Source organism: Lissotriton vulgaris, chromosome 5 (assembly GCF_964263255.1).
Source record: "Lissotriton vulgaris chromosome 5, aLisVul1.2, whole genome shotgun sequence".
Classification (NCBI taxonomy): domain Eukaryota; kingdom Metazoa; phylum Chordata; class Amphibia; order Caudata; family Salamandridae; genus Lissotriton; species Lissotriton vulgaris.
Window position 1 is genome coordinate 925,921,472 of NC_141693.1, and position 26,794 is coordinate 925,948,265.

General features: G+C 51.2%; 1 long non-coding RNA gene across 1 annotated transcript in view; it reads right to left on the reverse strand.

The window, feature by feature from the left end:
• Positions 1 to 26,019, reverse strand: part of LOC147711803 (uncharacterized) — a 28,129-nt gene extending 2,110 nt beyond the window's left edge. Inside the window, exons 1-3 of the long non-coding RNA XR_015295960.1 lie at positions 25,976 to 26,019; positions 18,671 to 18,860; positions 7,489 to 7,635 (exon numbers count right to left, since the gene is read on the reverse strand). This is a non-coding gene — a long non-coding RNA (uncharacterized LOC147711803). The remainder of the gene's footprint in view (positions 1 to 7,488; positions 7,636 to 18,670; positions 18,861 to 25,975) is intronic.
• Positions 26,020 to 26,794: the final 775 nt, after the last annotated feature.

The window sequence follows — 26,794 nt, forward strand, 5'->3', positions numbered from 1 at the left end:
GTTTAAGGAGGACTCATTTGCGGCGATCAATAGGGCGTTGCAATAGTCCAGCTTGCTTGGTATCAGGGCCTGTGTTAGGGTTTTCCTTGTTGTGTCGGGGAGATAAGTAAAATCTTTCCTTAGTAAGCCATGGGTGTGGAAGCAGGATTAGACTGTGTGAGTAACGTGTTTCTTCATGTTTAGGGACTGTTGAAGGTGAACACAGAGGTTTTTGACTGTGGTTGCCGGGGTCGGGGGTGTGCCTAGTTCTGGGGGCCACCAGGAAGGTGACCAGAGGAGGGGGCATCTCCAAAGAGCAGAACCTCAGTTTTTGCAGCGTTCAGCTGAAGGAAATTGCTTTCCATCCAGTGAGATTTCCAGCATTCCGAAAGAGAAGGTAGATTGGGCAGATTGAGAAGTTTTATTGAAAGAGAACGTAAGCTGTTGATGCTTTTATGCCTGTGGCTGAAAGGTTACCCATGTGTGGTGTGAAATTCGCTTTTAAGTAGAACTGCAGAATGGCCATATTTCTGGTTGAATACAAGACTGCAACAGAAATATACTTACTAGAAATACCAATAAAGAATTTGCTGGATTACATTTATATTTAAAGCAGACATCTCCAACGGATAGCTCTGAATCTACTGGCAGCTCACCAATACCCTGGAAGATTGGGGGTTTGACAGTGTGAAAACACGAGTCAGGATACAGGTATCCTGAACCTATAGGACACATGGGGGGACCCCCTCATGGGCAATTGCTTTTTTTAAAAAACCTATTAAAATTATAAGTGCTAACTTTTCTATGGTTGTGTGGGTAAAAATGAAACTAACGTCCCTGGAACCTTTGGCATTTTCAGTGGGTTGTAAAACGTTTTTTTTTTTTTTTGGTGTAAGACATTTATTCTGTATTAAAGAGACAAATGATGTACACTGCGTCACGCCAACAACCCGGAGGCAGGCCGCTATCAGGTATACAATGCACAAGGGTCAGTAAAACAGTCCGAGGGCTATCGTCCAGCCGGAGCTGGCACTCCCAGTGATATATATAAAACAGTAGTAACGTGGTCGTGAGCAGTACAACACCTGCGCATAAGTGATCTTACTTTTCTCTCAGTGTCGCAGACATGCAGATGTATCAGGAAGCAACCAGGTCGCCTTGGAGCGAACAGCGGTCAATAACCCGCCGCGGCGGCCAGTAGGAAGGATACGTCCAGCAGCACTGTTTTCTCCCAACATACCCCCCCAACAGTCAAAAAAACTAAAACAGCAAACTGCGGTGCAAGTACATAGAATTGCTATGCAACATATCATCCGTCCTTAGGGCTGCGCGGACCTGTGCTGGAGTGTCATGAGTAAAGGCGAGTCGCGATAAGGGTGATGGTGTGGCGATTGCCACCTCCTCCACATGTAGGCGAGAGAATAAAAAAAAGGGGGGGGGGAGGGAGGAAGGGGGGGGGGGAGAGGAGGAGGATAAGTGGGGCTATTCGCCGAGGTCTGGGGCCGCAGGAGGGTCTGAGGGGATAGGGTCAGCGGCATATGCAGGGCCAATGGGGTTGCATGGCTAGTGCGTGTGACAATACAGGGCAGGTCCGCACTACCTCAGGGCTGACAAGCAACAAGCATTCAATCACGTAATGAACACAGTCAGCCCATATCATCTGAAACACCTGAATCCGGTGATCTCCCCAGGGTGTCCGAGCCCTCACGTTCTCTAGCCCACTGTATGAACGGGTCCCAGATATCAATAGGTCTGGAAGCGGTGGGCATAGTCTCCCAGTAGTGTGTCAGTTGTGTATGGCCATATGTTACATCTCTAATCCACCCCGTGAATGAGGGGAGAGCCCTCCTACCCCAATGTAGCGCGATCTGTCGTTTGGCATAGAGAAGGAGTAGGGCATGTAGCTTCCTGTCGCAGGGTTCAGTGTCTTTAACATAACCTAGCAAACCCAGGAGAGGAGTTGGTGTATCATTCCTATGCGTAATTTGATTTATGGCTGTAAAAACCTCCGACCAGTATGAATCCAGTTTGGGGCAGCTCCACGCCACGTGGAGAAAGGACGCATCTTCCCCTCCGCATTTCCAGCAGGAGGCATCTGCGCGGATGCCCATTCGGTGTAACAATGTCGGCGTGCGGTAATAGCGGTGTAGGAACTTGAAATGTATGAGCCGCAGTCGATAGTTCGGAGACAGTGCCGTGAGTTGCTTACAGCAGTACTCCCAGATGTCATCCGTTAGCTGATCAGTCAGATCCGCGGCCCATGCCTGTTTGGCCATGGCCTCAGTGATCGGTGCCTGCTCCTGCATGCAGTTATATAGTCTTGATACCAGCTTTTTGGGGGAAGGCCGTGAAAGCAGATTCTGGAGGGCGTCTAGTGTGCATGGCTCCTCTGGGAAGTGGGGTCCTATCTTTTTGCAGGATTCACGGAGGGAATGGTACAGTAGCGTGTCCGCGAAAGATTCTGGCAGGACATCCTCGTTCGTGTCCATCTCGATGAAGGTACCATCCGGATATAAATCAGCGAATGTGTGCAGCCCTTTTCCCCGGATCGTGAGGACGTCTCCCCTGGCGGTGAGACAAGGCAGCATCGGGTTACCCCGAAGGGGGATGGCCGGAGCATAAAGCAAAGAGAGACCCGCTCTCTTCTGCAGTTCACGCCAAGCCCAGCGGATCATCTCCACGGTATCCACTTCTCGCGACGGGCAGGAGACCTTACCGTATAGAGCCACTCGCAGCGGCAAAGGGGCGACCACGGCCAGTTCAACCGCCACATGCGGTTGATAGGGAGTAGGGAAGGCCCAGAAGTGCAGAAATTGCGCTTGGGCGCAGAGGGAGTAAAGCCTCAGATCAGGAGCACCGAGACCTCCTTGTCGGAGCGGTAGTGTGAGTAGGTCCCAGGAGACTCGCTTGCCCACCAGCCCACACCAATTTCAGCAATAGTGAGCGAACACGAGCGTGAAAGTGTGCTGTCATTGGTAGCGGTACGTTCACAAACAAATATAAGAATTTGGGGAGAACCACCATTTTTGCTAAGGCTATCCTTGCGACTAGGGAAAGGGGCAGTTTGTTCCAGACCTCAATTTTCCCCTCCAGCCAGTCTACCGCCCTCCCGAAATTTAGTGTCCACAACTCCTGCACATCCCGACTGACCCAGACTCCCAAATACTTAACAGCGTCCGTCTCCCACCTCAAAGGGTAGTCCGGAGCCGGGCGATTAGTCTCGTCCGTCAAGGGGAAGGCAACCGATTTAGACCAGTTAATGGACACTCCTGCTAGGCCCTCAAATCTCACGAATTCCCGAAGTAGTGGATTCATGTTGTCCTTGGGATTGATGATGTATAGGGTGACATCATCCGCTTATAACGAGATTAGTAAGCTCCGAGAGCTAAATCCGATGCCCCTTGCAGTGTGGTGTTGTCTTATCCGAGCCACAAGCGGCTCCATTGCAATGGCAAAGAGGAGGGGTGACAGAGGGCATCCCTGCCTTGTCCCCCTGGAGACTCGGAAGGGCTTAGACACGAGACCGTTGACACTCACCCTAGCTCTAGGTTCCGTGTACAGTAGTTTAATCAAGGTCATGAAGTTTTGGCTAAAGCCCATCCGTTCCAAAACTTTAAACAGATAAGGCCACTCTAAGGAGTCAAATGCCTTGGTGGCGTCAAGGAACACCACCGCCGCCTGTACAGATGGATGCAAGTAGTGGAGAACAGAAAAAATGGTTCTGAGGTTATGTGATGTTGCGCGGCCCGGGATAAACCCCGACTGATCAGGGAGTGCAATCATAGGCAGCATAGGCTGCAATCGATCCGCAATTACCTTAGCGTAGATTTTAGCATCGATGTTTATCAGAGAAAGGGGCCTATAGGAATCTAGGTGTAGCTCGTCTTTATCAGGTTTAAGGAGTGTAATTATTAGGGCTTCCCGCATGGAGTCTGGTAGGGAATTCAATTCGAGGGCCTCAACAAACACTGTATGCAGTTTCGGCGCCAACTCATCCACATAGGTTTTATAGAAGGCTGTTGTCAGGCCATCTGGGCCAGGGGCTTTGTTGGCCGGCATGCTTTTTATCACCTGGGGTATGTCCTGGACCGTGACAGTGAGGTCCATGTATTGTCGGTGGTTATTGTTAAACCATACGAGAGCTATGGAATCCAAAAAGGCTTGCAAAGTGGGCGGTATCGTGGGCTGCCTGGAGGTGTAGAGGGAGGCATAGAAATCCGCGAAGGCGCCTAGTACTGCCTCTTGGCCCATCGCGAGGTTCCCGGCCTTGTCATATATGGTGTGGATGTAATTGGATTGTGTGCAAGGAGTTATCAACCTAGCTAGTGTTCTGCTCGGCCTGTCCCCCTCCCCATATCTCCCCATATCTGCGTGCTTCTGCCCGTTTTCCCAGGAACCGTACTTCCCTCTCCGCTTCCTCATTAAAAGCGAGCAGCTTGGTTTTCAGAGCCCCAGCTATCTCCAATGATGGGTCAGCACTAAAGGCAGCGTCTAGGTCTCTCAGTTCCCCCTCCAGCTTAGCTAACGTGTCCCTTATGGCACGCAGGACTCCCGCCTTCCGTGCTATGCACTGACCTCTGATCACAGCCTTAAAGGCGTCCCATTCCATGGCCTCAGATGAGACTGATCCAGTATTTTCGGCAAAATAATGGACTATGTCGTCTCTAATTTCTTCTACAAATACTGGGTCCGTGAGCGCGTGTGGTGGGAGGCGCCATGTGAATGGCCTGTAAATAGCGTTTGGGGGTCGCAGCTCCAATCCGCATGGGGCGTGATCTGACAGCGACCTGGCCAGTATATCAACCTTTGTCACCCACGTTGCAACCTCCGGAGACACCAGCCAGAAGTCTAATCTGGACCAGGTAGCCTTGTGGCAAGTGTAGCAAGTACCCACTTTGGCATCTGGGTGCCTGGCTCTCCACACATCAGAAAGCATACCCTCCTTCATCACATCTAAGACTGCCTGTCGCGCTCTAATATGTGTCGGCCTGCTTACGCCTCTACGGTCCATTTCATCATGCAGTACAATATTGAAATCACCTCCCAACACAACTGACCCACAGTCCAGTAATGTAATTTCGCCCAAACCCCTCTGAAGAAATCTGTGTCGTCCACATTTGGACCATACACTGCAGCTAGTACAATAGGCCGCCCCTGCAAGGAACCGTGTAATAAGACATATCTCCCCTCCACATCAAGCACGCGAGAATGTTCCCGCCAATCCAACCCCCTGCGTATGAGTACAGCAACACCCCTCGCATAATTTGAATAGATAGCAGAGTAAACATGAGCCCATCTGGAATTCTTCAACCTGGGCGAGGGGGTCGAGTTAAGATGAGTCTCCTGTAGGAAGCAAATGTCTACATTATGCCTTGACAATATGCCATGCATTAAACGAGCTTTCTTGTAATCTCCTAGGCCTCTAATGTTCCAAGTCCAAAGTTTAATCCCTCCCATCGAGCAGGTGTAGAAGAGACTGTTTTATCTCCGATCGCCCCCACCCCCCATAGCAGGAAGGTCGCCCACACATCATTACAATCAACACAATGCGCAAACAGGTAGTCCAAATTAGCCGTACATTGCACCAGATAATAACTAGAACTTGTAACGTCAAAACCCCCCCCCCCACCACCCACCACCCTCATCAACCCCCCAATCAGGTCGTGAAAGAACCCAAAAGAAAGCACGCAGGGCGTGCGAAACCCCCAACATCAGCGATAGTGGGAAGCACCCCATGAGGCGTGGTGCGCCCAGCGTACACCCCCGTATGCACGGGGTGGCTACTAACAAATGTTTGACCTCCTGGTGACCAGCGGAACTCCCATCCCAGGGTCCACGAAACACGTCAGTTAACCACAGCCACAAAGAGAGCATGGAGCCAGCAGCCTCAGTTTGACGCCCAAGGGCGCCTCAGCGACTTACCACCATTTACTCAGTTCAGACGCAATACCTGCGCGCCCAAGGGAAACCAGGCGTCCCCTCGAGACTCGAAGGGGGGCGAAGGTGCAGCTGTGCAGTTCAAGTCTCCGGCCAAGTGTAGAGATCAAATGGCGAGACTGCCCAGTTTTGCTGTGTAGCTGCAGCGTGAAAGGCAAGACAGCACCAAGGCACAAAATGGCGGGCACCGGAGTTCAAGTAGTGAGGCAGTGCGGTAGTGTGCCGACTAATTAGGCTGCAGGGCCAGTAGTGCAATGGAGACCCGGGGACCCGGGCAGCAGGGAGCAGCAGCGTTCAACCGGCACACAGTTCACAACAACGGTCGGCAGCCGATATGTCAGGAGTAATGGCTTTGCGGGCGGGTTCAGGCCGGACTTCGCCCCTCCTCAGCTCCGCATTGCTTCTGCCCTATCCCTCATGTGCCGCTCACCAATGGTGTCCCTGTCTCCCAGCGAAGTCCCCGGTTCCCGGATCGCTTACCACAGCTCCGGGTGCAGACTCACGTTTAGCGCGGCGCCCCTTCTGGAGTCCCGGTCGGAGCAGGGGCGGTCTTCTTTCACCGCGGTGCCCAGGATCACAGCAGTCAGTCCCCAACAACTGCGCGATCGGGACTCACCAGTGCCTCGGACGGTCACAGCTTCCTCCCCGACACAGTTATCTGCTACAGCACGGCGGGTCCCCGGGTCTCTGGAGGCCCACTCAGCCGGGTCTGGCTCCTCTGGAATGCGGCTCCACCGGCGCAGCCTCGGCCCAGGCCTCGGGGGGGATGGATGCGGGCGGGCCACGGGCGCCTGCTCTGGGGACCAGGTTCAGGCAGAAAAGGGAAAGGCTGGTTCCGTCTGAACTCAACAGGAGGCAGTTCAGAGAGCAGCCGCTGGGCGGCGCGCCTGGCGTTTACAAGAGAGCGCCAACCTGCCAACCACTCCCAAAAGACAATGAGGCATTGCCCTGGCTGCCGTAGCCTGCCAGGGAGAAGAGCGCAGAAGAGCATGGCAGGCAGGGGGTGCACAATAATCGAGTGAAAGCCACAGACGTATGCCAGCTGCACCCTGGCCATCAGACCCCATCTCTGCCCGCCAGCGACATAATCTTCGAACTTCGCCCTCTGGTAGCAGCGCACACACCCAGTCTACCCAGCCCGTCATCATCCCAGGCTGTGCGCCTCACCCATCGGTGCCAGCTAAACGAAAACTGTTTAACCGGACCACACATACCCTGTCGTCGGACCTACCCTCTGGTGCCAGCCACACAGTGGCGGCTGAATGGCACCGGCTAGACTTGGAACCGCATTCTCCCTTACGAGCCAATCTCTAGAGATAGATAGAGGTAGGGCGATAGATAGAGGGAGGGAGGGAGATAGATAGATAGGAGGGCGATAGATAGAAGGAGGGCAATAACAGACAGATGTCCCTTCCAATGGCTAGCCTCCATTTATGGAGCTAGCCAATGGAAGAGCAGGCGGGACAAAGCACCCATACTGCTAAACAAAAGGTTTCGCCTGCGCGATCGCTGCTGCGCAGCAGATCGCCAGGCGAAACCTAAAAACCAGAAGCTGTCTATCTAGAAACATACCTTTTTTTGACCGCATTGCCATTTGATCCAGGTTTTCTCAATTTAGGTTTTTTGCCGACAAACGCCCCTCCAACAGGTTTATTAAGCGATTGCATCATCTTTCTTTTCATCCATCTTCCAGCAGGCCCACCAAATACCGCCATAATCCTGCAAATTGATAACATAAAATTAGCAGAGAGTATGCAGATAAGGCAAGTTACATGGTGTGCAAAAATGTGTTAACAGTTTCATAATAATGGCAGGCATAATCCAAGAACCAATGTTGGGTGGTCAAGGAATTCGTAGGCTAAGCAGCAGTTGTTGCCATTCTGGTAGGTGTAGATACTTCTTGGCTACAATTATGAAAACTGCAGTAAGGACACTGCTGTACAGGTTTTCATTTGCATTAGTGAGTTGAGAAATAAAGAAGATAAAATGCTTATAAATATGTGTGTGGTTGGGTCTGGTAGCGCGTGCGGTTTGGTTGTGTGTGGTGTGGTTGTGTGTGAGAGAACAGGGAGTTAGAGAAGAAGGCGGGGTGAAAGAACAGCAGATCAGCACAGTAAAAGAACAGGGAGTTAAAGAAGGAGGTAGGGTGGAAGAGAGCAGCAGATCAGCACGTGAGAAGACAAGAGAACAGGGAGTTAGAGGAGGAGGTAGGGTGGAAGAGAGCAGCAGATCAGCACGTGAGAAGACAAGAGAACAGGGAGTTAGAGGAGGAGGCGGGGTGGAAGAGAGCAGCAGTTCAGCACGTGAGAAGACAAGAGAACAGGGAGTTAGAGAAGGAGGCAGGGTGGAAGAGAGCAGCAGATCAGCACGTGAGAAGAGAAGAGAACAGGGCGATAAATAGAGGGAGGGCGATAGATAGAGGGAGGGAGGGCGATAGATAGAGGGAGGGAGGGCGATAGATAGAGTAAGGGAGGGGCGATAGAGTAAGGGAGGGGCGATAGAGTAAGGGAGGGGCGATAGAGTAAGGGAGGGGCGATAGAGTAAGGGAGGGGCGATAGAGTAAGGGAGGGCAATAGAGTAAGGGAGGGCAATAGAGTAAGGGAGGGCAATAGAGTAAGGGAGGGCAATAGATAGACAGATAGATAGAGGGAGGGTGATAGATAGAGAGGGAGGGCGATAGATAGAGAGAGGGAGGGCGAGAGATAGAGAGAGGGAGGGCGATAGATAGAGAGAGGGAGGGCGATAGATAGAGAGAGGGAGGGCGATAGATAGAGAGAGGGAGGGCGATAGATAGAGAGAGGGAGGGCGATAGATAGAGAGAGGGAGGGCGATAGATAGAGAGAGGGAGGGCGATAGATAGAGAGAGGGAGGGCGATAGATAGAGAGAGGGAGGGCGATAGATAGATGGAGGGAGGGTGATAGATAGAGGGAGGGCGATAGATAGAGGGAGGGCGATAGATAGATAGAGGGAGGGCGATAGATAGAGGGAGGGAAGGTGATAGATAGAGAGAGGGAAGGCGATAGATAGAGAGAGGGAAGGCGATAGATAGAGAGAGGGAAGGCGATAGATAGAGAGAGGGAAGGCGATAGATAGAGGGAGGGAGGTCGATAGATAGAGAGAGGGAAGGCGATAGATAGAGAGAGGGAGGGCGATAGGTAGAGGGAGTGCGATAGATAGAGGGAGTGCGATAGATAGAGGGAGTGCGATAGAGGGAGTGCGATAGATAGAGAGAGGGAGGGCGATAGATAGAGAGAGGGAGTGCGATAGATAGATTGAGGGAGGGAGTGCGAGAGATTGAGGGAGTGCGATAGATAGATTGAGGGAGGGAGTGCGAGAGATTGAGGGAGGGAGTGCGAGAGATTGAGGGAGGGAGTGCGAGAGATAGAGGGAGGGAGTGCGAGAGATAGAGGGAGGGAGTGCGAGAGATAGAGGGAGGGAGTGCGAGAGATAGAGGGAGGGAAGGCGAGAGATAGAGGGAGGGAAGGCGATAGATAGAGGGAGGGCGATAGATAGAGGGAGGGAAAGCGATAGATAGAGGGAGGGAAGGCGATAGATAGAGGGAGGGAAGGCGATAGATAGAGGGAGGGAGTGCGATAGATAGACGGAGTGCGATAGATAGATTGAGGGAGGGAGTGCGATAGATAGATTGAGGGAGGGAGTGCGATAGATAGATTGAGGGAGGGAGTGCGATAGATAGATTGAGGGAGGGAGTGCGAGAGATTGAGGGAGTGCGATAGATTGAGGGAGGGAGTGCGAGAGATTGAGGGAGGGAGTGCGAGAGATTGAGGGAGGGAGTGCGATAGATTGAGGGAGGGAGGGCGATAGATAGAGAGAGGGAGGGCGATAGAGAGAGGGAGGGAAGGCGATAGATAGAGGGAGGGAGTGCGATAGATAGACGGAGTGCGATAGATAGATTGAGGGAGGGAGTGCGATAGATAGATTGAGGGAGGGAGTGCGATAGATAGATTGAGGGAGGGAGTGCGATAGATAAATTGAGGGAGGGAGTGCGAGAGATTGAGGGAGTGCGATAGATTGAGGGAGGGAGTGCGAGAGATTGAGGGAGGGAGTGCGAGAGATTGAGGGAGGGAGTGCGAGAGATTGAGGGAGGGAGTGCGAGAGATAGAGAGAGGGAAGGCGATAGATTGAGGGAGGGAGTGCGATAGATAGAGGGAGGGAGTGCGATAGATAGATTGAGGGAGGGAGTGCGAGAGATTGAGGGAGTGCGATAGATTGAGGGAGGGAGTGCGAGAGATTGAGGGAGGGAGTGCGAGAGATTGAGGGAGGGAGTGCGAGAGATTGAGGGAGGGAGTGCGAGAGATAGAGAGAGGGAAGGCGATAGATAGAGAGAGGGAGGGCGATAGATAGAGAGAGGGAGGGCGATAGAGAGAGGGAGTGCGAGAGATAGAGGGAGGGAAGGCGAGAGATAGAGGGAGGGAAGGCGATAGATAGAGGGAGGGAAGGCGATAGATAGAGAGAGGGAAGGCGATAGATAGAGAGAGGGAAGGCGATAGATAGAGAGAGGGAAGGCGATAGATAGAGAGAGGGAAGGCGATAGATAGAGAGAGGGAGGGCGATAGATAGAGAGAGGGAGGGCGATAGATAGAGGGAGGGAGGGCGATAGATAGAGTAAGGGAGGGGCGATAGAGTAAGGGAGGGGCGATAGAGTAAGGGAGGGGCGATAGAGTAAGGGAGGGGCGATAGAGTAAGGGAGGGGCGATAGAGTAAGGGAGGGGCGATAGAGTAAGGGAGGGGCGATAGAGTAAGGGAGGGGCGATAGAGTAAGGGAGGGCAATAGAGTAAGGGAGGGCAATAGAGTACGGGAGGGCAATAGAGTAAGGAAGGGCAATAGAGTAAGGGAGGGCAATAGAGTAAGGGAGGGCAATAGATAGACAGATAGATAGATAGAGGGAGGGTGATAGATAGAGGGAGGGTGATAGATAGATGGAGGGAGGGTGATAGATAGATGGAGGGAGGGTGATAGATAGAGGGAGGGAGGGTGATAGATAGAGGGAGGGAAGGCGAGAGATAGAGGGAGGGAAGGCGAGAGATAGAGGGAGGGAAGGCGATAGATAGAGGGAGGGAAGGCGATAGATAGAGGGAGGGCGATAGATAGAGAGAGGGAGGGCGATAGATAGATAGAGGGAGGGCGATAGATAGAGGGAGGGAAGGTGATAGATAGAGAGAGGGAAGGCGATAGATAGAGAGAGGGAAGGCGATAGATAGAGAGAGGGAGGGCGATAGATAGAGGGAGGGAAGGTGATAGATAGAGAGAGGGAAGGCGATAGATAGAGAGAGGGAAGGCGATAGATAGAGAGAGGGAGGGCGATAGATAGAGGGAGGGAAGGCGATAGATAGAGGGAGGGAGGTCGATAGATAGAGAGAGGGAAGGCGATAGATAGAGAGAGGGAGGGCGATAGGTAGAGGGAGTGCGATAGATAGAGGGAGTGCGATAGAGGGAGTGCGATAGATAGAGAGAGGGAGGGCGATAGATAGAGAGAGGGAGTGCGATAGATAGAGAGAGGGAGGGCGATAGATAGATAGAGGGAGGGCGATAGATAGAGAGAGGGAGGGCGATAGATAGATGGAGGGAGGGTGATAGATAGAGGGAGGGCGATAGATAGAGGGAGGGCGATAGATAGAGGGAGGGAAGGTGATAGATAGAGAGAGGGAAGGCGATAGATAGAGAGAGGGAAGGCGATAGATAGAGAGAGGGAGGGCGATAGATAGAGGGAGGGAAGGCGATAGATAGAGGGAGGGAGGTCGATAGATAGAGAGAGGGAAGGCGATAGATAGAGAGAGGGAGGGCGATAGGTAGAGGGAGTGCGATAGATAGAGGGAGTGCGATAGAGGGAGTGCGATAGATAGAGAGAGGGAGGGCGATAGATAGAGAGAGGGAGTGCGATAGATAGATTGAGGGAGGGAGTGCGAGAGATTGAGGGAGTGCGATAGATAGATTGAGGGAGGGAGTGCGAGAGATTGAGGGAGGGAGTGCGAGAGATTGAGGGAGGGAGTGCGAGAGATAGAGGGAGGGAGTGCGAGAGATAGAGGGAGGGAGTGCGAGAGATAGAGGGAGGGAGTGCGAGAGATAGAGGGAGGGAAGGCGAGAGATAGAGGGAGGGAAGGCGATAGATAGAGGGAGGGCGATAGATAGAGGGAGGGAAAGCGATAGATAGAGGGAGGGAAGGCGATAGATAGAGGGAGGGAAGGCGATAGATAGAGGGAGGGAGTGCGATAGATAGACGGAGTGCGATAGATAGATTGAGGGAGGGAGTGCGATAGATAGATTGAGGGAGGGAGTGCGATAGATAGATTGAGGGAGGGAGTGCGATAGATAGATTGAGGGAGGGAGTGCGAGAGATTGAGGGAGTGCGATAGATTGAGGGAGGGAGTGCGAGAGATTGAGGGAGGGAGTGCGAGAGATTGAGGGAGGGAGTGCGATAGATTGAGGGAGGGAGGGCGATAGATAGAGAGAGGGAGGGCGATAGAGAGAGGGAGGGAAGGCGATAGATAGAGGGAGGGAGTGCGATAGATAGACGGAGTGCGATAGATAGATTGAGGGAGGGAGTGCGATAGATAGATTGAGGGAGGGAGTGCGATAGATAGATTGAGGGAGGGAGTGCGATAGATAAATTGAGGGAGGGAGTGCGAGAGATTGAGGGAGTGCGATAGATTGAGGGAGGGAGTGCGAGAGATTGAGGGAGGGAGTGCGAGAGATTGAGGGAGGGAGTGCGAGAGATTGAGGGAGGGAGTGCGAGAGATAGAGAGAGGGAAGGCGATAGATTGAGGGAGGGAGTGCGATAGATAGAGGGAGGGAGTGCGATAGATAGATTGAGGGAGGGAGTGCGAGAGATTGAGGGAGTGCGATAGATTGAGGGAGGGAGTGCGAGAGATTGAGGGAGGGAGTGCGAGAGATTGAGGGAGGGAGTGCGAGAGATTGAGGGAGGGAGTGCGAGAGATAGAGAGAGGGAAGGCGATAGATAGAGAGAGGGAGGGCGATAGATAGAGAGAGGGAGGGCGATAGAGAGAGGGAGTGCGAGAGATAGAGGGAGGGAAGGCGAGAGATAGAGGGAGGGAAGGCGATAGATAGAGGGAGGGAAGGCGATAGATAGAGAGAGGGAAGGCGATAGATAGAGAGAGGGAAGGCGATAGATAGAGAGAGGGAAGGCGATAGATAGAGAGAGGGAAGGCGATAGATAGAGAGAGGGAGGGCGATAGATAGAGAGAGGGAGGGCGATAGATAGAGGGAGGGAGGGCGATAGATAGAGTAAGGGAGGGGCGATAGAGTAAGGGAGGGGCGATAGAGTAAGGGAGGGGCGATAGAGTAAGGGAGGGGCGATAGAGTAAGGGAGGGGCGATAGAGTAAGGGAGGGGCGATAGAGTAAGGGAGGGGCGATAGAGTAAGGGAGGGGCGATAGAGTAAGGGAGGGCAATAGAGTAAGGGAGGGCAATAGAGTACGGGAGGGCAATAGAGTAAGGAAGGGCAATAGAGTAAGGGAGGGCAATAGAGTAAGGGAGGGCAATAGATAGACAGATAGATAGATAGAGGGAGGGTGATAGATAGAGGGAGGGTGATAGATAGATGGAGGGAGGGTGATAGATAGATGGAGGGAGGGTGATAGATAGAGGGAGGGAGGGTGATAGATAGAGGGAGGGAAGGCGAGAGATAGAGGGAGGGAAGGCGAGAGATAGAGGGAGGGAAGGCGATAGATAGAGGGAGGGAAGGCGATAGATAGAGGGAGGGCGATAGATAGAGAGAGGGAGGGCGATAGATAGATAGAGGGAGGGCGATAGATAGAGGGAGGGAAGGTGATAGATAGAGAGAGGGAAGGCGATAGATAGAGAGAGGGAAGGCGATAGATAGAGAGAGGGAGGGCGATAGATAGAGGGAGGGAAGGTGATAGATAGAGAGAGGGAAGGCGATAGATAGAGAGAGGGAAGGCGATAGATAGAGAGAGGGAGGGCGATAGATAGAGGGAGGGAAGGCGATAGATAGAGGGAGGGAGGTCGATAGATAGAGAGAGGGAAGGCGATAGATAGAGAGAGGGAGGGCGATAGGTAGAGGGAGTGCGATAGATAGAGGGAGTGCGATAGAGGGAGTGCGATAGATAGAGAGAGGGAGGGCGATAGATAGAGAGAGGGAGTGCGATAGATAGAGAGAGGGAGGGCGATAGATAGATAGAGGGAGGGCGATAGATAGAGGGAGGGAAGGTGATAGATAGAGAGAGGGAAGGCGATAGATAGAGAGAGGGAAGGCGATAGATAGAGAGAGGGAGGGCGATAGATAGAGGGAGGGAAGGTGATAGATAGAGAGAGGGAAGGCGATAGATAGAGAGAGGGAAGGCGATAGATAGAGAGAGGGAGGGCGATAGATAGAGGGAGGGAAGGCGATAGATAGAGGGAGGGAGGTCGATAGATAGAGAGAGGGAAGGCGATAGATAGAGAGAGGGAGGGCGATAGGTAGAGGGAGTGCGATAGATAGAGGGAGTGCGATAGAGGGAGTGCGATAGATAGAGAGAGGGAGGGCGATAGATAGAGAGAGGGAGTGCGATAGATAGATTGAGGGAGGGAGTGCGAGAGATTGAGGGAGTGCGATAGATAGATTGAGGGAGGGAGTGCGAGAGATTGAGGGAGGGAGTGCGAGAGATTGAGGGAGGGAGTGCGAGAGATAGAGGGAGGGAGTGCGAGAGATAGAGGGAGGGAGTGCGAGAGATAGAGGGAGGGAGTGCGAGAGATAGAGGGAGGGAGTGCGAGAGATAGAGGGAGGGAGTGCGAGAGATAGAGGGAGGGAAGGCGAGAGATAGAGGGAGGGAAGGCGATAGATAGAGGGAGGGAAGGCGATAGATAGAGAGAGGGAAGGCGATAGATAGAGAGAGGGAAGGCGATAGATAGAGAGAGGGAAGGCGATAGATAGAGAGAGGGAAGGCGATAGATAGAGAGAGGGAGGGCGATAGATAGAGAGAGGGAGGGCGATAGATAGAGGGAGGGAGGGCGATAGATAGAGTAAGGGAGGGGCGATAGAGTAAGGGAGGGGCGATAGAGTAAGGGAGGGGCGATAGAGTAAGGGAGGGGCGATAGAGTAAGGGAGGGGCGATAGAGTAAGGGAGGGGCGATAGAGTAAGGGAGGGGCGATAGAGTAAGGGAGGGGCGATAGAGTAAGGGAGGGCAATAGAGTAAGGGAGGGCAATAGAGTACGGGAGGGCAATAGAGTAAGGGAGGGCAATAGAGTAAGGGAGGGCAATAGAGTAAGGGAGGGCAATAGATAGACAGATAGATAGATAGAGGGAGGGTGATAGATAGAGGGAGGGTGATAGATAGATGGAGGGAGGGTGATAGATAGATGGAGGGAGGGTGATAGATAGAGGGAGGGAGGGTGATAGATAGAGGGAGGGAAGGCGAGAGATAGAGGGAGGGAAGGCGAGAGATAGAGGGAGGGAAGGCGATAGATAGAGGGAGGGAAGGCGATAGATAGAGGGAGGGCGATAGATAGAGAGAGGGAGGGCGATAGATAGATAGAGGGAGGGCGATAGATAGAGGGAGGGAAGGTGATAGATAGAGAGAGGGAAGGCGATAGATAGAGAGAGGGAAGGCGATAGATAGAGAGAGGGAGGGCGATAGATAGAGGGAGGGAAGGTGATAGATAGAGAGAGGGAAGGCGATAGATAGAGAGAGGGAAGGCGATAGATAGAGAGAGGGAGGGCGATAGATAGAGGGAGGGAAGGCGATAGATAGAGGGAGGGAGGTCGATAGATAGAGAGAGGGAAGGCGATAGATAGAGAGAGGGAGGGCGATAGGTAGAGGGAGTGCGATAGATAGAGGGAGTGCGATAGAGGGAGTGCGATAGATAGAGAGAGGGAGGGCGATAGATAGAGAGAGGGAGTGCGATAGATAGATTGAGGGAGGGAGTGCGAGAGATTGAGGGAGTGCGATAGATAGATTGAGGGAGGGAGTGCGAGAGATTGAGGGAGGGAGTGCGAGAGATTGAGGGAGGGAGTGCGAGAGATAGAGGGAGGGAGTGCGAGAGATAGAGGGAGGGAGTGCGAGAGATAGAGGGAGGGAGTGCGAGAGATAGAGGGAGGGAGTGCGAGAGATAGAGGGAGGGAGTGCGAGAGATAGAGGGAGGGAAGGCGATAGATAGAGGGAGGGAGAGGGAGGGAGTGCGAGAGATAGAGGGAGGGAGTGCGAGAGATAGAGGGAGGGAGTGCGAGAGATAGAGGGAGGGAGTGCGAGAGATAGAGGGAGGGAGTGCGAGAGATAGAGGGAGGGAGTGCGAGAGATAGAGGGAGGGCGATAGATAGAGGGAGGGAAAGCGATAGATAGAGGGAGGGAAGGCGATAGATAGAGGGAGGGAGTGCGATAGATAGACGGAGTGCGATAGATAGAGGGAGGGAGTGCGATAGATAGATAGAGGGAGGGAGTGCGATAGATAGACGGAGTGCGATAGATAGAGGGAGGGAGTGCGATAGATAGATAGAGGGAGGGAGTGCGATAGATAGACGGAGTGCGATAGATAGATTGAGGGAGGGAGTGCGAGAGATTGAGGGAGTGCGATAGATTGAGGGAGGGAGTGCGAGAGATTGAGGGAGGGAGTGCGAGAGATTGAGGGAGGGAGTGCGAGAGATAGAGAGAGGGAAGGCGATAGATAGAGAGAGGGAGGGCGATAGATAGAGAGAGGGAGGGCGATAGATAGAGAGAGGGAGGGCGATAGATAGAGAGAGGGAGGGCGAGAGATTGAGAGAGGGAGTGCGAGAGATAGAGAGAGGGAAGGCGATAGATAGAGAGAGGGAGGGCGATAGATAGAGAGAGGGAGGGCGATAGATAGAGAGAGGGAGGGCGATAGATAGAGAGAGGGAGGGCGATAGATAGAGAGAGGGAGGGCGATAGAGAGAGGGAGTGCGAGAGATAGAGGGAGGGAAGGCGATAGATAGAGGGAGGGAAAGCGATAGATAGAGAGAGGGAAGGCGATAGATAGAGAGAGGGAAGGCGATAGATAGAGAGAGGGAAGGCGATGGATAGAGAGAGGGAGGGCGATAGATAGAGGGAGGGAAGGCGATAGATAGAGAGAGGGAGTGCGATAGATAGAGAGAGGGAGGGCGATAGATAGAGAGAGGGAGGGCGATAGATAGAGAGAGGGAGGGCGATAGATAGATAGAGGGAAGGCGATAGATAGAGGGAGGGAAGGCGATAGATAGAGGGAGGGCGATAGATAGATAGAGGGAGGGCGATAGATAGATAGAGGGAGGGCGATAGATAGAGGGAGGGAAGGCGATAGATAGAGGGAGGGAGTGCGATAGATAGACGGAGTGCGATAGATAGAGGGAGGGCGATAGATAGAGAGAGGGAGTGCGATAGATAGAGAGAGGGAGGGCGATAGATAGAGAGAGGGAGGGCGATAGATAGAGAGAGGGAGGGCGATAGATAGAGAGAGGGAGGGCGATAGATAGAGAGAGGGAGGGCGATAGATAGAGAGAGGGAGGGCGATAGATAGAGAGAGGGAGGGCGATAGATAGAGAGAGGGAGGGCGATAGAGAGAGGGAGGGCGATAGAGAGAGGGAGGGCGATAGATAGAGAGAGGGAGGGCGATAGATAGAGAGAGGGGCGATAGATTAGAGGGAGGGAAGGCGATAGATAGAGGGAGGGAAGGCGATAGATAGAGGGAGGGCGATAGATAGATAGAGGGAGGGAGTGCGAGAGATTGAGGGAGGGAGTGCGAGAGATAGAGGGAGGGAGTGCGAGAGATAGAGGGAGGGAGTGCGAGAGATAGAGGGAGGGAGTGCGAGAGATAGAGGGAGGGAGTGCGAGAGATAGAGGGAGGGAGTGCGAGAGATAGAGGGAGGGAGTGCGAGAGATAGAGGGAGGGCGATAGATAGATAGAGGGAGGGAGTGCGAGAGATTGAGGGAGGGAGTGCGAGAGATAGATTGAGGGAAGGCGATAGATAGAGGGAGGGAGTGCGATAGATAGATTGAGGGAGGGAGTGCGATAGATAGATTGAGGGAGTGCGATAGATAGAGGGAGGGAGGGAGTGCGAGAGATTGAGGGAGGGAGTGCGAGAGATAGACGGAGGGAGTGCGAGAGATAGACGGAGGGAGTGCGAGAGATAGACGGAGGGAGTGCGAGAGATAGAGGGAGGGAAGGCGATAGATAGAGGGAGGGAAGGCGATAGATAGAGGTAGGGAAGGCGATAGATAGAGGGAGGGCGATAGATAGATAGAGGGAGGGCGATAGATAGATAGAGGGAGGGCGATAGATAGAGGGAGGGAAGGCGATAGATAGAGGGAGGGAGTGCGATAGATAGACGGAGTGCGATAGATAGAGGGAGGGCGATAGATAGAGAGAGGGAGTGCGATAGATAGAGAGAGGGAGGGCGATAGATAGAGAGAGGGAGGGCGATAGATAGAGGGAGGGAGGGCGATAGATAGAGGGAGGGAGGGCGATAGATAGAGGGAGGGCGATAGATAGAGGGAGGGCGATAGATAGATTGAGGGAGTGCGAGAGATAGATTGAGGGAGTGCGAGAGATAGATTGAGGGAGTGCGAGAGATAGAGGGAGGGAGTGCGAGAGATAGATTGGAGGGCAATAACAGACAGATGTCCCTTTCAATGGCTAGCCTCCATTTATGGAGCTAGCCAATGGAAGAGCAGGCGGGACAAAGCACCCATACTGCTAAACAAAAGTTTTCGCCTGCGCGAACACTGCTATGCAGCGGATCGCCAGGCGAAACCTAAAAAACAGAAGCTGTCTATCTAGAAACATACCTTCTTTGACCGCATTGCCATTTGATCCAGGTTTTCTCAATTTAGGTTTTTTGCCAACAAACGCCCCTCCAATGGGTTTATTAAGCGATTGCATCATCTTTCTTTTCATCCACCTTCCAGCAGGCCCACCAAATACCAGACTTTTCTGGTAGTCGACAACAATTCCAGGTCTCTGAATACCGCCATAATCCTGCAAATTGATAACATAAAATTAGCAGAGAGTATGCAGATAAGGCAAGTTACATGGTGTCCAAAAATGTGTTAACAGTTTTATAATAATGGCAGGCATAATCCAAGAACCAATGTTGGGTGGTCAAGGAATTCGTAGGCTAAGCAGCAGTTGTTGCCATTCTGGTAGGTGTAGATACTTCTTGGGTACAATTATGAAAACTGCAGCAAGGACACTGCTGTACAGGTTTTCATTTGCATTAGTGAGTTGAGAAATAAAGAAGATAAAATGCTTATAAACATGTGTGTGGTTGGGTCTGGTTGTGCGTGTGGTTTGGTTGTGTGTGGTGTGGTTGTGTGTGAGAGAACAGGGAGTTAGAGAAGGAGGCGGGGTGAAAGAACAGCAGATCAGCACAGTAAAAGAACAGGGAGTTAAAGAAGGAGGTGGGGTGGAAGAGAGCAGCAGATCAGCACGTGAGAAGAGAAGAGAACAGGGCGATAGATAGAGTGAGGGCGATAGAGTAAGGGAGGACTTTATTTTTCTGACACCGAATCCGACATTGAATTTCCTGCCACCCCTGGGGACGGGAGCGATTAAGGTACACATGAAAACACCCAGCGAGCGGACCGTTCTGTTCCTTCATCCAGACCTGCAGGCGCAAGGCGCAGACTACCTGTCGTTCCAACCCATGACGGGGCGAGACCGGTGGACATTAGCAGGACCGGCAGACTGTTAGGACCGCCAGCTAAACTTAAGGACTACATTTGTGGATAGTGGAACCTTATGTTCTCTATCTGTTTCTACTGTTCCCATCACCCCCAAAGGAGGGGGATGTGTTGTGTTTATAATACTTGTGTCCCTCCTAGGACACCTTACTAGACGTGCTTCCCAGTGTCCCTGCGAGGACACCGTTTAGCAGTGAGGTCACCAGCTGATAACTGTCACATATGACAGTTACCAGCTGATCGCCGAGCTGACTGCCGCTTCGCTCCATGTTAGGAGCAAACGTGTTGGTCGGAATAAAGAAGTTAAGAACACTCAATAGTTTTGTATTCTTAACACACTTTGCCAGGGCCGGTTCTGGTTCCCAGTCCGGCCCTGCAAGAGCATCGCCAATACCTGCTTAAAATATGCACTAGATGCAGTGGAAACATCAGACCGACATTATGATAGGAATCACTGAGAGAGCTATGCCTCGTTAAGAATTTCAGGTTTTAAGTTCTTAGGCGCTAGGTGGTACACTGGTGAATGGCCGCTATTAAGTTAGGCTCTCACCGTCCGGAGATCTAAATCCAGCATTTATCCTTTCAAATCGGAGTATGCTTGCTTTGTCATGGGCAGGAGAGCATCAGAGCAGTACCACCGTTGAGGAGTATGTATCCTCCTGGGAGCGAGAATGTCTGGGCAATAGTACTATCGAAGAGTATGCAGCCTGCTAGTGGGAGAACATCTGGTACTACTGCTATTGACGAGTGTGCAATTTAATGGGCAGGGGCATGTTCTCGCAGTACCACCATTGAAGAGTATACATCTGTTAAGGTGGGACAGCATCTGAGCAGTATAAATCCTCATGGACACGAGAGCAGTAACAGGGTACCACGGGTGGTTATGCGTGTGTCCCTCCCCAATCCCACTTGCATCGCTACTATTTTCTTGAATGTCTCCCCAATTCCTAGGTATTATAAGTTGAGAGCAGTAGAGGTGGGATCAAATGCCTCCTTTAAAAAACAGAGCAAATGCTCATTAACCACATCAGATGAGACTTGCCTTTTTAATACGCAAATCTTTACCCATGTGGACAGCAGACTCCTTAATCCAAGTATATGCAGGGACAGATGGACAGTGACCTGGGCATGACCTGGGCAGCCCTCTGGGCCTGGTAGATGGACCAAGGGCTGAGTGGAGCATTATCGGGGAGTGTTTATATCAGGGAGGGATGTAAGAAATGGCGACAGGCTCAGTGGTTCTCGCAAGGTACTAAAATGGACGGCCTTGCAACCGACCGAGCAAAGAGACTTATGATTGACTGAGGAGCAGAGTGTGGACCCTAATACCCTGGTCTTCATTGCTTGAATTTGCTCGCGAGAAAGAGTGGCCGAATCGTGTCACTCATAATTACACTGAAATTAAAAAAAATTCACACATAAGCATTCTGAAACTTGGCATCTATCTGATGTAAATATTATTTCTCTCTGGTCTCACAGTCGTCCCTGGCATCCCAAATTCGAAGGCGAATTGCGACGCGATATCACAGAGAAGAAGGTGGTGGCCTCTGTCTGATGTCGTCGTGGGTATTGTGTTTCACCACTGCGGCGCACGCACGGTCTCCGCGACCTCAGTCCACTCCCTGGAGGGCGCGTGACCGCGCTGTGATGAGTCAGAGAGCAGGTGCCTTTCTCTTGAGCTTCAATTGCAACACCGTTCACCGCTCAGATTCCATATCATTTACCGCCCGCCTTGTAGCAGTAGCTCTTCGTTTATAGAAGATCTCAAAGACTTCATCAGCGACCAATACTCTCAAAGTGACAATCAGACCATCGTGGGTGACTTCAATCTCCACTGGGGCGCACCACAAGACTCCTCTGCGAACTCACTGGCCACCTTCCTCTCGGCAAATGATCTTATCCAACACTGCACTGAACCAACCCACTCTAAGGGCGCAATCCTGGACCTTGTTATTTCTAAAGCAGGCATGCTTTCTACTACTACCCCTATTCATGTAGATTGGTCTGACCACCACCTCATCCCATTCTCTCTTCAACTTTCACACTCTATAACTCTTGGCCAACCCAAGAGGGCCATCTCCTGGTTCTGTGATGCCAAAAACATTGATGTCGGTCCCCTCTGTGAATCAGCTTTGCTTTCACTTCCAAGGCTAGACCCGAACATAGCTGTTGACGATCTCACCTCCCAATGCCTCACAGTTCTTGAAGCTGAAATTAATAACGTCGCTCCACTCAAAAGCAAAAGGATAAGGATAAGGCCCACTCCCTCAGCACCTTGGTTCAACAAATCCCTTTATGAGGAAAGGAAGCAGCTAAGATTCCTGGAGAAGCAATGGAGGCAATTGCCTTCCACTGACAATTTAGCCTTGCTTCGCACAGCAAGATCCAAATACCACAAGCACATCTTCCTTGAGAAAGCGACGCACTTCAAAACCCTCCTTGATTCCGCCAAAAATAGACCCAAAAAACTATTCGATCTCATCAAGACTCCGAGCTGCTCTCCCCCAACCTCCAAGGTGGAGGATTCTACAAAGAGAGCAGCGGATTTCGCTACTTTCTTCGATGGAAAGGTGAAATCACTTGTGGATCAGGTTGCTCATCCTACACCTCCAGAGGAGCGCAAATCCTTAGCCATTTGGCAGAGCTTTGACCCCATATCTGAAGATGCCCTTCTCAAATGCATACGCGAAACAAAGCCCTCCAACCACTCGCTTGACCCTATCCCCAGTGCCATTGCCTTTGACTTCTATGCCCATTCCCTCCCCTGTTGGACCACTCTGATCAACCTCTCCCTCTGGCAAGGCTCCCTTCCTGTCCCCTTCAAAACTGGGCAGGTCACCCCTCTGCTGAAAAAGCCCACTGCTGATGCGAATGACCTCAATAACTACCGCCCCATCACTAACCTTCCCTTTCTTGCAAAGATAGCGGAAAGATGTGTAGCCAAACAACTCTCTCGTCATATCAAGGACAATGATCTTCTTGACAATTGTCAGTCCGGCTTCATCCAAAACTGCAGCACTGAAACAGCCCTACTGCAAGTGGTTGATGATGCGCTGAGGATACTCGACTCAGGGGGGTCCTGTCTGCTAATTCTCCTTGACCTCTCCGCAGCCTTCGACACTGTTAATCACAACACCCTCCTCAATATTCTTCAACAGAGAATGGGCATGGAGGGCACTGTGCTTAAATGGTTTGCATCCTTCCTCTCTGACAGATCTCAAATGATCAAAATAGCGAACAGTCTTTCGTCTCCTGTGGCGGTGGGTCAAGGTGTTCCCCAAGGCTCTATACTTGCACCCACACTGTTCAATCTCTACTTAGAACCACTGGGAAACCTCCTAAGCAAATCCGGGATTCACTATCATCTCTATGCAGATGACACTCAACTCTACCTCAAGGTTGCCTCCACTCATGATCTCTCCATCCTAAAATCTACTCTTGACTCCATTCAAAACTGGATGTCATCTCATCAATTAATTCTGAATCCCTCCAAAACTGAATTCCTCCTCTTCTCCTCCTCACTCTCTCCTCCCCCGGTTCAATCATGGATGGATCAGATGAATCTACTAAACAACAAACCCATCATTGTCGACAGCGCAAAATCTCTTGGTGTCATTCTAGACAAAAAACTCAATCTAACTCCCCACATCAATTCTATTGCAAAATGTGCTCGCTACCAACTGCGCCTTCTTTGGGGAATCCGTCGCTTCTTCCCGGAGCAGGACCTTATAACCCTGGTGCAATCGCTGGTCCTCTCCAGACTAGACTACTGCAATTCTCTTGTTACTGGCCTCCCCAAATCTCACCTGTCCCCACTTAAGTCTGTCTTCCATTCAGCAGCTCGTTTCATCTATGGGGCCAAAAGAAGCGATCACATCACACCGTTGTTATCCACCCTCCGCTGGCTTCCCTTCGAGGCTAGAGCTATCTACAAGACCGCTTGTATCACCCACAAAGCCTTGCACTCCTCCTCTCCCCGCTACCTGGTGAATAAACTGAAACTCTCTGGAGGCTGTAGACCTTCACGCAATGCCGAGAATCTACTGCTTGAACCTCCCACTTTCAAGAAGGAAAGAACAATGGCCCAATCCTTTTCAGGCAACGCAGTGAGAATCTGGAACTCGTTTCCGCCTGAGCTCCGGACCACCGCCTCCTCCCAGGCCTTCAAAAGGGACCTCAAAGTTCTCCTCCTCCAGAGACACCTCCAAAAGTAATTCACGTCCTCTTGCTATTCGGAGGAAGACTTCCCACTACTGATATTTTTTACTTTCCATGACCATGGGAGTGCCTTCCCAGTGTTTTCCTGTGGTGGGAGTGTCTGCCTTTTTGCAGTATTCTCCATGTACTTGTGTTCGGTGCCCTTTTGTAACATGCACACAACACTTTGCCCTTGTAACCCACGGTTGCTACCTCTCACATGTTTTTACCTTTGATACTTGCACAAGTGCCACCTTGCCTACGTAACGCCTGTTCTTGTGGCTAGCACTTATTGCAGTATTATACCTCAAATTATACTCTGTTTTCACTTATAACTGCCCACTTGTCACTTTTCCTCTTGTGCACTTTTGACTACCTCATGTATTTTTGGTTGCTCACAATTTTTACTACCTCAAGTATTTTGTTTGCTCACAATTGTCACTATTACCTTTACTACCTCATGTATTTTTGGTTGCTCACAATTTTTACTACCTCAAGTATTTTGTTTGCTCACAATTGTCATTATTACCTTTACTACCTCATGTATTTTTGGTTGCTCACAATTTTTACTACCTCAAGTATTTTGTTTGCTCACAATTGTCATTATTACCTTTACTACCTCATGTATTTGTGGTTGCTCACAATTTTTACTACCTCATGTTTTTTGTTTGCTCACAATTGTCACTATTACCTTATGTAAGTAACGTATGTTTTAGTAATCTGCTCTTCTGTAATGTTTCTCATTATGTTTCATTTCTGTTCCCAATGTGAAGCGCTCTGACGCCTCCGGGTAAAGTCCGACAGAGCACTGCACCAATCAGCCTCCAGCATGGCTCTGTGCAAATCCCCCTGTAGGCATCCCGGAGACACTGCTGAATGAAACTTTTTTTGGCGCCAACTGTAGATTATATGGTGCCGGTCGCTGCAGGCTCTGGAGTTTGAAACCGTAGTTTGCTCGTATACCATCATATGGGGATTAGTACTTAAACTATAAGTTTAGCAGGGTTCGTGTTCTTCTATAGAACACAAACACTAAACTTTAAAAGAGAGCTAAACCATGTACCGAACAGCCCGAAATTGGAAACGACTTAAAAGTGCAATGCCGCGGACTGACTATTGACTGACTGAACTCACTTGTCTTCTAACATTTTACACGAATATACGGCATACATACAACACCTCGGAGCCGAGGAATGTACATAAGGTGTTCAAGGGCAGGAGAACAACCACAGGCTATGTTCGCGAGCTGCATTTAGATTTTTTGATATGTAAATGTATCTATGTGGATATTCAAGGACCTCATTCACAGAAAATCCAGAAATGTTCATCCACTGGGTTCCACGTCACTTGGGTGTAGATTTTCGGTGTTTCAAATTAACGAACGTTTTCGAGATTATGCCTTAAAACATCTGGCTGTCAGAGACTTCCAGGTGCACACCTGCAAAACTTTCCTAAATATGATTTTCTCCTGAAAAAGTACACAGGCCTCAATCAATTTAAGTGAAATACTTTGTGTATGAACATCCAGGATTATCATAGCAACAGGAGCAGTAAGTAGTAAGCGTGTGGCGGGACCTGACAAAATCACAGAGCCACTCGACACCCACAGAATGGCCGGATTTAGATTGCTCGTCCTTAATAACCTGAACGCCCAAATCTGTGGCATATTATCTGTTCACAAATTTGACTGGCGCTTGGAAATGTCATGAATAGCCCAGCCAAGAGGAACATATGACGTTACAACAAATGCAATTACAACGCATGCTTTTTCGGTTGCCTCGTGTTTTTTGTTTGCTCACAATTGTCACTATTACCTTATGTAAGTAACGTATGTTTTAGTAATCTGCTCTTCTGTAATGTTTCTCATTATGTTTCATTTCTGTTCCCAATGTGAAGCACTCTGACGCCTCCGGGTAAAGTCCGCGCTATGTAAAAATGCATAAATAAATGTAGGACATCTAAGTAACTAGCTCCGCACCCCCGCACCACCCTAGTGACGCCCTGTGGCGTCTTCCCACGGAGCGCGACCTGCGAGCCTGTCGGATCTGCCACCCACGAGAGGCACCCCCGCACCACCCTAGTGACGCCACTGTGGCGTCTTCCCACGGAGCGCGACCTGCGAGCCTGTTGGATCTGCCACCCACGAGAGGCCGCGGCACTGCCTAGGGAAACGGGCCGCATAAGTACAAGGCCTGGAGGGGAGACCATCCTTACCTAGGCTGCCGCATTCACGGAGGAGCGTCCACCTCCTGGCAACGTAGAAAATGAATGTGCGCATGCGCATGTGCGCACAAACCTTAATGTGCGCATGCGCATGTGCGCACAAACCGGGGGTGCAGTCCCTGATGGGCGGGGTATTGAAACGTCATAAAAATTAATGTGCGCATGCGCACCATTGGTGCGCATGCGCACAATGACAGGGGGGGCGCTCAATCATGGGAGCAGCGGATTATAGAACACCGGTGTTGTGTAATATCAGGTATCCCCTCGGGATCGTGTATCCCCTTCGCTTCGGCAGATTCCGGACGACCTGCCTATTGGACAGCTCAGCCGAGCCCCCAGTAGCCCCGCCCACCCCAGGAGAGAAGAACCTCGGCTCAGGCAGGCCAGGCAGAACGAGCAGCGCGCCGAGCAGAGCTGCAGATAGAAATGCACGCATTGCATACGGGTGATTCTTACACAGCCATAAATCCTTCACGGCGCTGAAATTAGCTCAAAATACAATTATTTTCTGGACAAACTCCAACTGCTGGCTAAAGTATTACGATCTCGGATAAAGAGTTATTTTAGGAAGCACGCATAAATGTGTGACATTTTAATAATTTCAGTGAAATGTGTGACATTTTAATAATTTCAGTGAAATTATTAGTGACATTTCAACGAATATGAGTGACACTTTTCGCAAGCAAAAATAAAGCAATTAAACATACAGGGAAACATAAATATCTGAAATTGCACCCATTTGAGCACCAACAAACTCTAAGAAGTAATTGAAGTAAACTGCACTAACGGGGGTGAGGGGTGCAAAAAGTG